The sequence below is a fragment of the Eurosta solidaginis genome, chromosome X, assembly GCF_040869045.1.
Source record: "Eurosta solidaginis isolate ZX-2024a chromosome X, ASM4086904v1, whole genome shotgun sequence".
Classification (NCBI taxonomy): domain Eukaryota; kingdom Metazoa; phylum Arthropoda; class Insecta; order Diptera; family Tephritidae; genus Eurosta; species Eurosta solidaginis.
This window is the reverse complement of record NC_090324.1, coordinates 111,489,747-111,503,536: the sequence shown is the minus strand read 5'-3', so window position 1 is coordinate 111,503,536 and position 13,790 is coordinate 111,489,747. Positions and strand designations below refer to the sequence as shown.

Genomic DNA, 13,790 nt, shown 5'->3' with positions numbered 1-13,790 from the left:
TTTTGGTCGATATCGCGAAAACGCCTTCACATATACAACTAAGGGCTACTCCCTTTTAAACCCTCACTAGTACCTTTAATTTGATACCCATATCGTATAAAACGTTACAGAGTCACCCCTGGTCCACTTTTATGGCGATATCTCGAAAAGGCTCCACCTATAGAACTAAGGCCCACTCCCTTTTAAATAATCATTAACACCTTTCATTTGATACCCATATCGTACAAACGCATTCTAGAGTCACCCCTGGTCTACTTTTATGTCGATATCTCGAAAAGGCGCCCACCTATAGAACTAAGGCCCACTCCCTTTTAAAATACTCATCAACACCTTTCATTTGATGCCCATATCGTACAAACAAATTCTAGAGTCACCCCTGGTCCACCTTTATAGCGATATCTCGAAAAGGCGTCCCCCTATAGAACTAAGGCAAACTCCCTTTTAAAATACTCATTAACACCTTTCATTTGGCACCCGTATCGTACAAACAAATTCTAAAGTCACTCCTGGGCCACCTTTATGGCGATATCTGGAAAAGGTGTCCACCTATAGAACTAAGGCTCACTCCCTTTTAAAATACTCGTTAACACCTTTCATTTGGTACCCATATCGTACAATCAAATTTTAAAGTCACCCCCGCCCAACCTTTATAGCGATGTCTCGAAAAGGCGTCCACCTTTAGAACTAAGGCCCACTGCCTTTTAAAATACTCACTACCACCTTTCATTTGATTTCCATATCGTACAAACAAATTCTAGAATCACCCCTGGTCCACCTTTATGGCGATATCTCGAAAAGGCGTCCACCTATAGAACTAAGGCCCACTCCCTTTTAAAATACTTATTAACACCTTTCTTTGATACACATATCGTATAAACACATTCTAGAATCACTCCTGGTCCACCTTTATGGCGATATCTCGAAATGTCGTCCACCTATAAAACTAAGGCCCACTCCCTTTTAAAATACTTATTAACACCTTTCTTTGATACACATATCGTACAAACACATTCTAGAATCACTCCTGGTCCACCTTTATGACGATATCTCGAAAAGTCGTCCACCTATAGCACTAAGGCCCACTTCCTTTTAAAATACTCACTACAAACTTTCATTTGATACCCTTATCGTACAAACAAATTCTAGAGTCAACCCTGGTCCAGCTTTATGACGGTATCTCGAAAAGGCTTCCACCTATAGAACTAAGGCCCACTCCCTTTTAAAATACTCACTACAAACTTTCATTTGATACCCCTATCGTACAAACAAATTCTAGAGTCAACCCTGGTCCAGCTTTATGACGGTATCTCGAAAAGGCTTCCACCTATAGAACTAAGGCCCACTCCCTTTTAAAATACTCACTAACACCTTTCATTTGATTCCCATATCGTACAAACAAATTCTAGAGTCAACCCTGGTCCAGCTTTATGAAGGTATCTCGAAAAGGCTTCCACCTATAGAACTAAGGCCCACTCACTTTTAAAATACTCACTAACACCTTTCATTTGATACCCCTATTTACAAACAAATTCTAGAGTCAACCCTGGTCCAGCTTTATGACGTTATCTCGAAAAGGCTTCCACCTATAGAACTAAGGCCCAATAACTTTTAAAATACTTAATAACACCTTTCTTTGATACACATATCGTACAAACACATTCTAGAGTCCCTCCTGGTCCACCTTTATGGCGATATCTCGAGAAATCGTCCACCTATAGAACTAAGGCCCACTCCCTCTTAAAATACTCACTAACACCTTTCATTTGATTCCCATATCGTACAAACACATTCTAGAGTCACCCCTGGTCCACCTTTATGGCGACATCTCGAAAAGGCGTTCACCTATAGAACTAAGGCCCACTCCCTTTTAAAATACTTATTAACACCTTTCATTTCATACCCATATCGTACAAACGCATTCTAGAGTCACCCCTGGCCCACCTTTATTGCGATATCTCTAATTGGCGTCCACCTATAGAACTAAGGCCCACTCCCTTTTAAAATACTTATTAACACCTTTCATTTCATACCCATATCGTACAAACGCATTCTAGAGTCACCCCTGGTCCACCTTTATGGCTATATCTCGAAAAGGCGTTTTCCTATAGAACTAAGGATAACTCCCTTTTAAAATACTGTTACGAATATTAGCAAAATTAAGGGGTGCTGCCTTCTCTATCCCGATGCTAAGCAGCGCCTTGCATGCACATCTATAAATCAATCATTATGTATCTACATAAACGAATCAATCATTTTGTCTACACATATGTAGGTACACGCAGCTGAGAGCAAGGCACAAGAACATGAAGATATCTTACCGGAAATGCTCCTAAAGGTATGCAATTGTGATTGTGGAAGTGTCGCTCACACATACAAGCGCATGGGGTATGAGAGAAGCTATAAAAATTATACGTCTGTAGTTGTAGCTGAGAAATTTATAACTAACTAGTAAGTTCTGGAATTAGAAAAGCCTAGAAATATGTAACGAGGAGGTCGGACAATATAAAGGGGCGACAACGGTGGAGGCGAGAATCAGTTTCATTTGAGCTATCAACCAGTTTGGTTTAATTAAGCAAGCTATTCAGTGCAAAGTATATGTGTTTTTGTGAAGTACTTTAATAAAGGCCATTTTTCCATTATTCAATATTGGAGTTATTTATTCAACAGTTTAGCGATACGAACGTTAGCAGAAGATTGCAAATAAGGAGAATTGCAGTAAATCCGTTACAATTGGTGTCAGAAGAGGAATTGTTGAATACATTCCGAAGACTTCGAATACAACTTGGACATGCCAAAGTTAAGTGTGTTTAAGCCGCTTACATCCCCAGGTAGACGGCGGCGCGCGCCATCCTTACGCGAGGCCGTGCGCGGTGAATTGGAAGGTGCCAACACCCACGAAGGGCCATCGCCATCAACAAAACGGCAACCGACCAACAGTCAAGTACTATTAGCCGGCAATCGCGGACGCGCTCCATTTTACATTTATATCGCATAAATTTTGTACATTATAAATTTCCAAATTAATATCGGTTTTAACATTAATATTGTGTTAACATTTGCATTCTCATTAATAATAAATTAACAGTGAATTTTATAACGTTTTCGAAAAAAACTCAAAAATGTATTTATTGTTTATAAGAGTTAAGCGAAGAAAGATCACAATTGTTCATGGTACTTCGCAGCCATCCTTGGCCCGCCCTAAAAACTAAATTTTAATTATTAAAATCGAATTTTTCGTTCGACAAAAACATTCAACCAAAAAAAAATATACTTATATATATAAATTGAGTGCATACTAAAAACCACACAAAAAGCAAAAAAAAAAAAGTGACAGTGTGTGTTCAAAACATAAATTGCTAAAAAAATATTGACAAAACATTATAATCGAAAAGTCCTACAGTATCTGAGGGGTTTCGCAGTGCTTAAATATATATATACACATACACTCGTATTCAAAAACAAAAAAATTGCGAAAGCATTAAAAATTTAAAAACAAAATATTTATGAAAATTGTTTTCGCACAAGCACTTACATATATTCACAAAAAATTGCGAAAAAAAATTTTAATTTGTTTAAACAAAAGAAAGAAATCATCTTTACCCAGGAGCTGAGCAGAAGCATCATCAACAAGCAGACCAACAATATAAGCAGCATAAGAATACAGGAATCGGTGAGTAGGCAGTTTTTTATTTTTCATAAAAAATATATAAAAAATAATAAAACTTTTTTCCCACAAAAGTTATATTATTTCTGTAAACTGCAAAAACATATATATATATATATCCACATATATACATGAATATTGCGGAAATTTTCTTACCGTTGGTTTTACTGCAACTTTTTTGCAACCAAAAATTGGTAGAAAATATTCCGCTATACCAATAGGCAAAATCCGCCAATTATATATATATATATATGTATACATATTTCTAGTGGTATTTAACCAACAAAAAATTGCAGTTTACTTGCCTACTCAAACCCACTGTGCAAGAACAACATCGGCAAAAACTTCTTCTACAGCTGAGTTTACCACGTTGTTCGCACAGAGCGTTGAACTTGTCGATACAGTTCAACTTCTTCCAAGTGATTTTTTCTTGCTTGCCAGCATATATAAAAATCATAATATTCATACGTACATACACGTACAAATAATTTCAAGTTGCTTTTCCAGCATTCATACTCTGAGAACATCATATGTGTTTACTCACACGTTCATGTCGCTCTTCCAGCGACATTCTCCCAGCACATATAGCTACATTAGCAACGAGAGCTGTGTACTGCTGATCAAAGTTCTCAACCTCTCTCATATTTGCAAGTTTTTCATCTTTCTTTTCTGCACTCTCCCAACAGTGCAATCAAGCGCACTCAGCTTCACAAAGAAGCGCGACATTAAAGCGACGAAAAAGCGAATCAAAACAAACTCTTCTGTTTGTAAACATAAACAGAGAAGCTCCTTTATTCACGTGCATACGTTCGCACAAACAAACATATATACATACATACGTTTGTATATTGCGCATGTACATTTGTACTTATTCTGTCGTACAAAACTAAGTTTGAAATATTTTCGTCCCTTTAGGAACTTTTCAAAAAATATCCATACAAACCTCAAAGTATTATTATTTTCTAATATATACATACCTATATATACCAGTAATTTACAAATAGATGTTTATTTCCATACGTATATTTACACGTGTATATAAGTGAAAAGTGTTTGTGATTTTTTTTAAATTTTATATTTTTTGTTTTTACAAAACATTATACATACTATTGAAATCCGAATTTCGCGGATTTAAATTATTTAAGGAACGTCCCGTTGTCCGTGCTTGACTCTATTTTTCAAAAAAACAAAAAAAAAAAACACAAACACCGCCACCAATTTAAATTCCCTTTTTTAAATTTCTGTGGCACGAAGAATTTTCCATCTTCGAATTTTGCGAACGTTCTCTGAGCGGACAAATATTTTATTCGGTTTTTTTTTGGTGAAAACCCAAAAGTTTGCATAAAATGCCTCTCAGTCCCCCAAAAATGTCCGAAACCGGGACAAAACCAAAAGGTGGCCCAAAGGAAGAAACGGCCAAGGAAAGGTCAACATCCCCTCGCCGGAAATCCAAATCAGTTGACCCATCCGCGCAAAAGTTCATCGCGGAAAGTGACAATCTGATGAGATATTGTGCAAAATTCAACGAAGCACCGATTCAGGATCACACTGAATCGTATCTCATGATAAAGGACAAATCACTAGATGATTATTGGGCACGACTTCAATCGGTTTACGATCTGGTATTTTCGAAACCAGACGAAAGTTTCTCTGAAGACTTCAAGAGTTCAGTACAAGGCAAAGAATGCGCCTGCCTTGATACGTATGAAGTGACAAAAGCAAAGATTGCCGATCAACTTTCCTTGATCAAAATGATGGCAACGCCGAGTCCACCACCCCGCGTGGAATAACCCCCGGCTGAGGTAAATATTTACCTCAAAGTCCCAGCATGCGACACGGAGACCTTTTATGGTGGATATGAAGAATGGCCCGCTTTTCGTGACATGTTCACAGCGGTGTACATTAACCACCCAAGGCTCTCCCGTGCTCAGAAATTGTACCATTTCCGGTACAAAACGCAAGGTAAAGCCAGCTCCATCGTCAAGCAATATGCGTTGAGCGATGATAACTTTGACCTTGCCTGGGAAGCTTTACGGTCACGATACGAAAACAAGCGGATCCTGGTTGACAACCAGATCAAATCCTTACTGACTCTTGCCACTATTCCATCCGAAAACAGTGAGCAACTTCAGAAACTGCAAAATACAATCAACAACTGCCTATCCGTCCTTCACTCCCAAGGAGTTACGACAGACAGTTGGGATCCGATTCTGGTGTACATTTGTTCATCAAAGCTCCCAGAAACGACCCTGTCACTTTGGGAACAATCTCTCTCTTCTCGAAGAGATCTACCCTCATGGTCACAAATGAACGACTTTCTCACCTCGAGATATGAAGTCGTTGAAAGGGTCAATAGGCTTCAACCAAGCAAACAAAGACCAGTCGCTCATCAAAATTCTGCGCAAAACAGGTCCTTCAACAGGACGCAAACCCTTGTGGCAGAATCTAAAAAGGAAACTTGCCAATGTTGCAACTCCCCGCCTCCCAGATTCTGTCCACGTTTCAAACGAAAGTCTGTGCAAAACCGGACACAATTCGTAAAACAAGCTAAGCTGTGTACAAACTGTCTTAGCAGCACTCATATCATCAGTGAGTGCATGAGCAAGTGGTCATGTTCGACATGTCATCAACGGCATCACACGCTGTTGCATGCGAGCCCACAAGCTCAACGTTCCACCCCGCGAACGAATGCACACAACATCTCCCGTTCGACAAACGCAGAATAGCTCCGATTGTAGCGAGCTACCGTGTTGTTCAAAACACGCACCGGTTCAATCATTGCATGCAGCCAATGATAACCAAATTCTCCTTCTTACTGCTATGGTCGCAGTCGAACACGAAGGGGAATTATTTCAACTGAGAGCCCTTATTGATTAGGGCTCGGAAAGAACTTTCATTTCCTCGAAAGTTCAAAAATGGTGGAAACTTCCATTCGAACATTCAAAGTTCGAAATCTCTGGCATGGGTGGACAAGTCGTACAAAAGTCCCCCAAGCTTTGTCCTTTGACACTGGTTGCATCCAAGGCCATGAAAAGGATAAAGGCTCATGCCATTGTGTTGCCGCAACTGACAAAGAATCTGCCAACATCCACCATTAGTCGTAAAATCTGGCAGCAGTTCAAACTCCTTGAGCTCGCTGATCCCAGTTGTCACATACCAGGTCAGACTGACATGGTCATTGGCAGCGACATACGTCCACAAATTCTGATGGAAGGTATAAAAAAGTTGTGCTATAGCATACTTGCGCAAAAAACCATTTTTGGTTGGATTCTCAGTGGTCCAATAGCTGAAAATGTTGTGTCATTCTCGACACAAGTCCAAGCGTCAAACGAGACACTAAGTTCTCAACTGAGAAAATTTTGGGAAGAGGAGGAAATTCCACAACCTCCACAGATATCCCCCGAGGATCAAGCGTGTGAGCAGATATATGCAACAACCACGAAACGTGCACCAAACGGTCGATACGTTGTGCGACTTCCATTCAAGGAAGAGTTTCCTGAGAAACTCTCCCTCGGCAAATCCAGTCCGGCTGCTCTGCAGCAGTTTTTCAGCATGGAGCGATCGCTTCAGAAAAAGGGGGAGTTAGGTACAATGTACAACAATGTGTTGCAAGATTATCTCGACCTTGATCACATGGAATCTGCCGACCCATGCGAAATAACTTCGAATGGCAAGGTCTTCTCATTTTACTTGCCACATCATGCGGTAGTCAAACCAGATAAGGTCACCACCAAAGTTCGTGTGGTTTTCAACGCCTCTAAAAAATCTGGGTCAGGAAAATCCCTGAATGACGTCCTATACACTGGTCCAACTCTCCAACCAGATCTCATGCTACTAATTCTACAGTGGCGCATGCATAAGTATGTGTTCAATGGATACATTGAAGAAATGTACCGTTAGATCCTTATACACGAGGACGACAAAGATTTTCAGCGAATCCTATTTCGCAAATCGGCCAACTCCAATGTTAGCGATTTCAATCTAAAAACGGTTACATTCGGCGTCAATTGTGCACCATATCTCGCTATTCGTACGCTACATCCACTATCCGATGACACGAAAGCGACATTCCCGTTGGCTGCAACAATTCTCAAGACGCAAACGTATGTCGACGACATCCTATCCGGAAGTCATACCATCGACAACGCCACTGAATCACTCGTTCAAGTGATAAACGCCCTAAAATCAGCTGGTTTCATACTAAAGAAACTAACGGCTAATCACGCGGCCATAATAGAACAGTTTCCGAAGGAGGATCTTCTAGGCTCCAACTTCTTGAAATTTGAGAGCACAATCAATACCAAAACTCTTGGCATTCGATGGAACGCGCTCACGGACAAATTTTCATACACCATTCTGCCGGAACACACCCAAAATGCGGTCACAAAGCGACAAATTTTATCCTCTGTTGCAAAACTTTTTGACCCGGCAGGATGGCTGTCGCCAGTTATGATCCAGGCCAAGATGCTTCTCCAAGAAATCTGGCTGGATGGCAGCGATTGGGATGAAAGCGCCAAGCCCGCAACATTACCAAATGGCAACATTTCGCAGAAAATCTGCCAGCCATTTGCCACATCGAAATCCCTCGATGGGCTAATGTCGTTCCAGGGCAAGACACCCCAATCCACGGGTTCTGTGATGCCTCGGAAAAAGCATATTGCGCAGCGATTTACATCCGCTCACATGTGGGTAACCAAATAAAATCTTCTCTTTTGGTTGCGAAAGGCAAAGTTGCCCCCATAAAAACTGTAAGCTTACCCCGCTTAGAGCTATGTGGTGCAGTCCTACTCGCAAAACTGGCTTCAACTGTTCGAAAACAGCTCGACTTACAAGCATGCAACATATTCTTATGGTCAGATTCTGAGATTATACTAGCCTGGCTAGAGAAATCTCCATCGACCTGGAAGACTTATGTGGCCAACCGTACCTCTCTGTTTAGGCCACCAGCCTAAATATTTCGGACCACCCTAACATGCACATTAGTTATTTATTTATTATTCTTACCGGTAACGGCTAACACCAGCCGAAAGCTAACCTTGAAGGGGAAAAACTCAACGAAAGTTAGCTATCGGCAGGTGCCGCGGACTTGTTCGCGGTTTTGATCCTTCTTTCTATTTTGGAACGTCAACGAGCCAGCAGCCAGCCCCAGGTGAGTTTCCTAACTTTTTTTTCGAGTGTACATTGTAAAATTTAAACTGTGTTCTAAATTGTGAACTGCCAAGTGAACTTATTTCGTATAATTAAACTTCTTGCCATTGTCACTTAAATTTTAATTTTTAACTTGCTATTTGCAATTAATCACTGGCATACATTTGAACGTGTTAAGTGCATTTGCTAATTCGATTAATTTCTTCCTAACTGCACTACGGCATATTCACTCGGAATTGCTATTTATATTGTGAAATTAATTAAACTTCCTGACGTCCAGGAAGTTTGTGAGTGCTTCACTTGTATAAACCATTATTGTAAAATATTTATCGTTTATAAATAAATTGTAACGAATCGGTAATAATTCTTCTCTTTTCTATTTCTTTTATTTGCGTGCGATCGCGCCCCACGACACGGGTGCCACATTCCCCCCGCAATCATTTGGTCCTTACGCGCCGAGAGAAGCAAAATCAGCACTTTTTTTTAAAAAATTCTTATTGGAAATTCACATTATGGATAAATATTATAAAAGTTTGAAGAGGTACTATAAACATAAAACCAGTGAAAACACAAGACAAGCGAGCACACATACAGCCACAAATCATCACATCATACAGCTAAAACGAATAAAATCATCTTCGATATCACATACATTAAAATCATCACATCCATCCAGCATCACATACAAGCCGTTATATCATACAGTCCATTAGCTTCATCACACAACATCACAATCAAATTATTATAATCAGGCCTGTTCTGAATTCCGACTCGGAATGAAAAGTAAAACGACATTGATTTCGACTCGATTTCTATTTGGTGTTCTCAATTCCGATTGTAAAAAAAAGATTCGAAGTCGATTTCGAATCGTTTTCATTCCGATTCGGTAACCAGTTTAATCATCTGTTTTTGCTTATGTGTTTTGGTTTAAGTATCATAAAATTTTATTTTAATTAAAAAATGCCTGCAGATATGGTTTTTGATGCGCAGACGCAAGAAGACGTGCTATTGTGCGTGCGAATCGTAAAAATGCTCTGGATCGGAATTCAGAACAGGTCGACTTCATTTCGATCAGCATCGATTAGTTTGCCTAATAGATTTCTTGATAGAAGTTTTTAAAGAAAGATTTATTATGCCAATTTAACTCAAATTTAAACAAAAAAAATACACACAACTCTTCCAAATAAAAAGAAGAATTTAAAAAAAAATTATTTGAAAGACAAATATCGCAACATTTGTGTATAATCTGCCAATTAATTTTCATTCCGACTGCTCAGAGGCAATACTTTTCAAACCGATAATTTTTGGTCGGAATCGAAATTGAGAACACCAATCCATTTCGATTCCGAAAAAATTGATCGGAATCGGAATTCAGAACAGGCCAGAATATATCGCATCCATTAGAAACATCACATCATCACATTAATCAGTCCATCACATCAACACATCTCTGCCCAACGATCAATTTATCAAATAAAAACTTAAGGTACGTACGTGGTTGCTTGGTTGCACAAAAACCTTTTTTTATTATTAGTTGCGTGATTTTACGCACGGAAAGTGCATTCCGTGTTAGATATATTAAAGGCAAAGCAAGTGAAATTGCTAAATTTCGTGTTTTTTAAACACACCAATAGCCTTTTGACGATCGGGTAATTCCCCCCACCAGTGGTAAGGGTTACTCGACACCGCTCAAGGCAGACAGTCGGTGAATTTTTTTTAGTTTTTTTTTCGCACTCATCGCTGCACTGTATTGTACCCCTCGTCGTCACATACGTTGACAAAACTTCCTAGTCAGGAACCATATTTTCACTTGGTTGATAGCCTTAGCTTATCTATCACGGAAATCACTTTAGTAATCAGTTTGCGAGCTGAAATAACACCAAAAGCCAAAAAATTAGCACTGCGTTGGGTGGCTAGTGGCTTGATCACAAATAAACTATATCACTATATTATATAGCTTGTATTTTTTCTCATTTTATCTTAATAAATATTTTAAATTGTACGTATTCCACGTCAAGTTAAATATACAAAATTTATTTCCTTTGGTTGGGAAAGATACCCTGGGTGGCTACTCGAGGATATTCATCAGCGTTCACGTCACACTTTTTGCATACACATTAAATCCTCGTTGGGATTTCTATCTGTGGTTCACATTTTACACTATATCCACATTGGGATTACCATCTGCGTTTTAATTTTTTTTTTTAAACACGCCAAATTTTTTTTGGAAAATATTTCTATCTGTGTTCAACATACCTGTTAAGACACATTAAATATTTGCAGACGATTCTCTTCTCTGCATTGCACATCACTGTAGACACATTAAATCCTTTCAGGACTTCTATCTGTGCTTAATATCACTTTGCACATACTAGAACCTTTCAGGATTTCTATCTGTGCTGCATATCACTACATTTATATCACTTTATACACACTAAATCCTCGTCAGGATTTCTATCTGTGTTTATTTCCATATCACTGTATACACATTAAATCCTCGTCAGGATTTCTATCTGTGGCTTACATAATCCTCGTCAGGATTTCTATCTGTGTTTGATATCACTTTGTACACATTTGATATCACTTTTACATACACATTAAATCCTCGTCAGGATTTCTATCTATATCACTGTATACACATTAAATCCTCGTCAGGATTTCTATCTGTGGCTTACATAATCCTCGTGAGGATCTCTATAAGTGGTTCATATCACTGGCCACACATTACATTCATGTCAAGATTTACATCTGATTCATTTTTTCGCTTATCGCTAAATTGACATAAGATTGCTTTCTGTGTTAACACATACAATCAGTTCAGAGTTTCAATCCGTGCGTTTTTAAAGATTTCACTTATACAGCACAATACAGCAGGAGTGATAGCTGGACTACGTTCAAAAAAAAAAACTATCGACATACAACCTGGCGCGTGTGTTTTCAGTGAAACCAGGCTGTCTCCTTCAGCGCCAAAGACTGATCTTGGATCACAATGTTATTGTATCAGATTATGCAGCAACGGATCGTGTGCTGAAAGAAGAACGCGCTTACATTTTGAATATTGTCAAACAAATTAAGAAAGCAGGCTGCATTGTTCTTTGGGTGCAAAAATCTATTTTAAGAGATGCTGTTTCTGACTTGGCCCAACATTTCCTTGACAAGATCAAGTGTCTTGTTGTAAAAGATGTTGAACGTGAAGATATCGAATTTGTTTGCAAAACTTTGAATTGGCGTCCGATAGCATCATTAGATCACTTTGTTGCTGAAAATCTTGTAAGTGCTGATTTGGTTGAGGAGGTACCAAGTGGCAGAACAAAGTTTGTCAAAATTACTGGCATACAAAATCCTGGACGTACTGTATCCATTGTTTGTCGTGGTTCAAATAAATTGGTACTCGAAGAGGCAGCACGTTCACTACATGATGCACTCTGTGTGGTGCGCTGCTTGGTAAAGAAACGTGCTCAGATTGTTGGTGGTGGTGCACCTGAAATTGAAATGGCCCTACAGTTGGCTGCCTATGCACAGACAGTGAAAGGTGTTGATGCTTATTGTTTCCGTGCTTTTTCTGATGCCTTAGAGGTTATACCATCAACATTGGCTGAGAATGCTGGTCTTAATCCGATTGCTACAGTTACTGAGCTAAGAAATCGTCATGCACAAGGTGAAAAACGGCCGGTATTAATGTGCGCAAAGGTGCTATTACTGATATTCTAGCAGAAAATGTTTTACAACCTTGACTGGTCAGCATTTCGGCAATATCATTATCTACCGAAACAGTGCGATCAATATTGAAGATTGATGATATTGTCAATACAATGGGTTGAATTGATCGCAAAATTTTCAATATAGTCTATTTTTAAATATTTGTTCAAAGTAATCGTTGAGCTTAGAACGTGCGTATGTATGCCATTTTCCATAGTGAACCATTTACTAAATTTCATACCACATATTGAATATACTTGCTGCTTTGATCAAAATATCAGGGATTTGGCAACTTTTACAACCTCTCACAAGCAGAAGGTTTCTAGTTCATATCCGGCTCGAGCTATTGGTTTCATCTGCACTTACTGCATAAATCAACTCGTCAAAGCAGAATATGAACTGTGCCGGCAGAAAAAGGTGCCAAACATGAATTCAAAGCTCCTCGTTGACAATCCTGGCCGATAAACGTCCATATTTACCAGGTGGTGCAGAATGGGTTAAAACCAGTGAGTCTTTAGTCTTAGTCTTGATCTAATTTACCTATCGTGTATATCTTATTTTAAACTTGACTCTTTGCAGACACAAGGGAATGTTACAAAACGCACTGGGATCTGTTAGAAATGGTTTTACTGTAATGGTCAGCCTTTCTACCATTTCCTCGCGACACCAACAAGCGCAACCTGCAATCAAGGTCACTTCCACCCAGATGGCTCGTTAGCTGATCGTATGCGTGCCGTTCTAAGTTCGCTGGCATTCGAGAGTAAATAGTACAATTAGGTGAGTTATATTCGAATAACTTGACGTATGGGGCAACTGGGTGGGAATTCACTAGCTTTTAACGATGTAGGATTTGAACCAATGATTTTCCGCTTGCAACCCCGATTGTGCTTTTCACTAGGTTTCGACGTCGCTCACATCGTTAAATTTAAAACAGATGGCTTCAAAGATAATGACGTCTAATTTTGTTTAAAAAAAATGTGAATTCCACTATTCCTAGTCATTTGCTCGCTTACGAAAAATCAGTTCTATATTAGTGATGATAGACTTGTTTTCATTAGTTGATAATAATAGCAAAAAAAAACCACAATCTTAAAGATCGTCATTGCTTTACAATTGTTCGCGGACTTTAGTTCAAGAATAGCACTTGATTATCCATTATTTTAAAAAATCAACAATGGAACGTGAGTTTAGTAATCGCATAGTTTGAGAGCACTTTGTTGTCATATTCCTACATGGGTAATGTATCTCTGTATCAAGAAAAAAAACAATATTATTAACA

General features: G+C 39.0%; 1 pseudogene; it reads left to right on the top strand.

The window, feature by feature from the left end:
* Positions 1-2,788: 2,788 nt before the first annotated feature.
* LOC137235075 (T-complex protein 1 subunit delta-like) lies at positions 2,789-12,633 on the top strand (annotated as a pseudogene).
* The last annotated feature ends 1,157 nt before the right edge of the window (positions 12,634-13,790 follow it).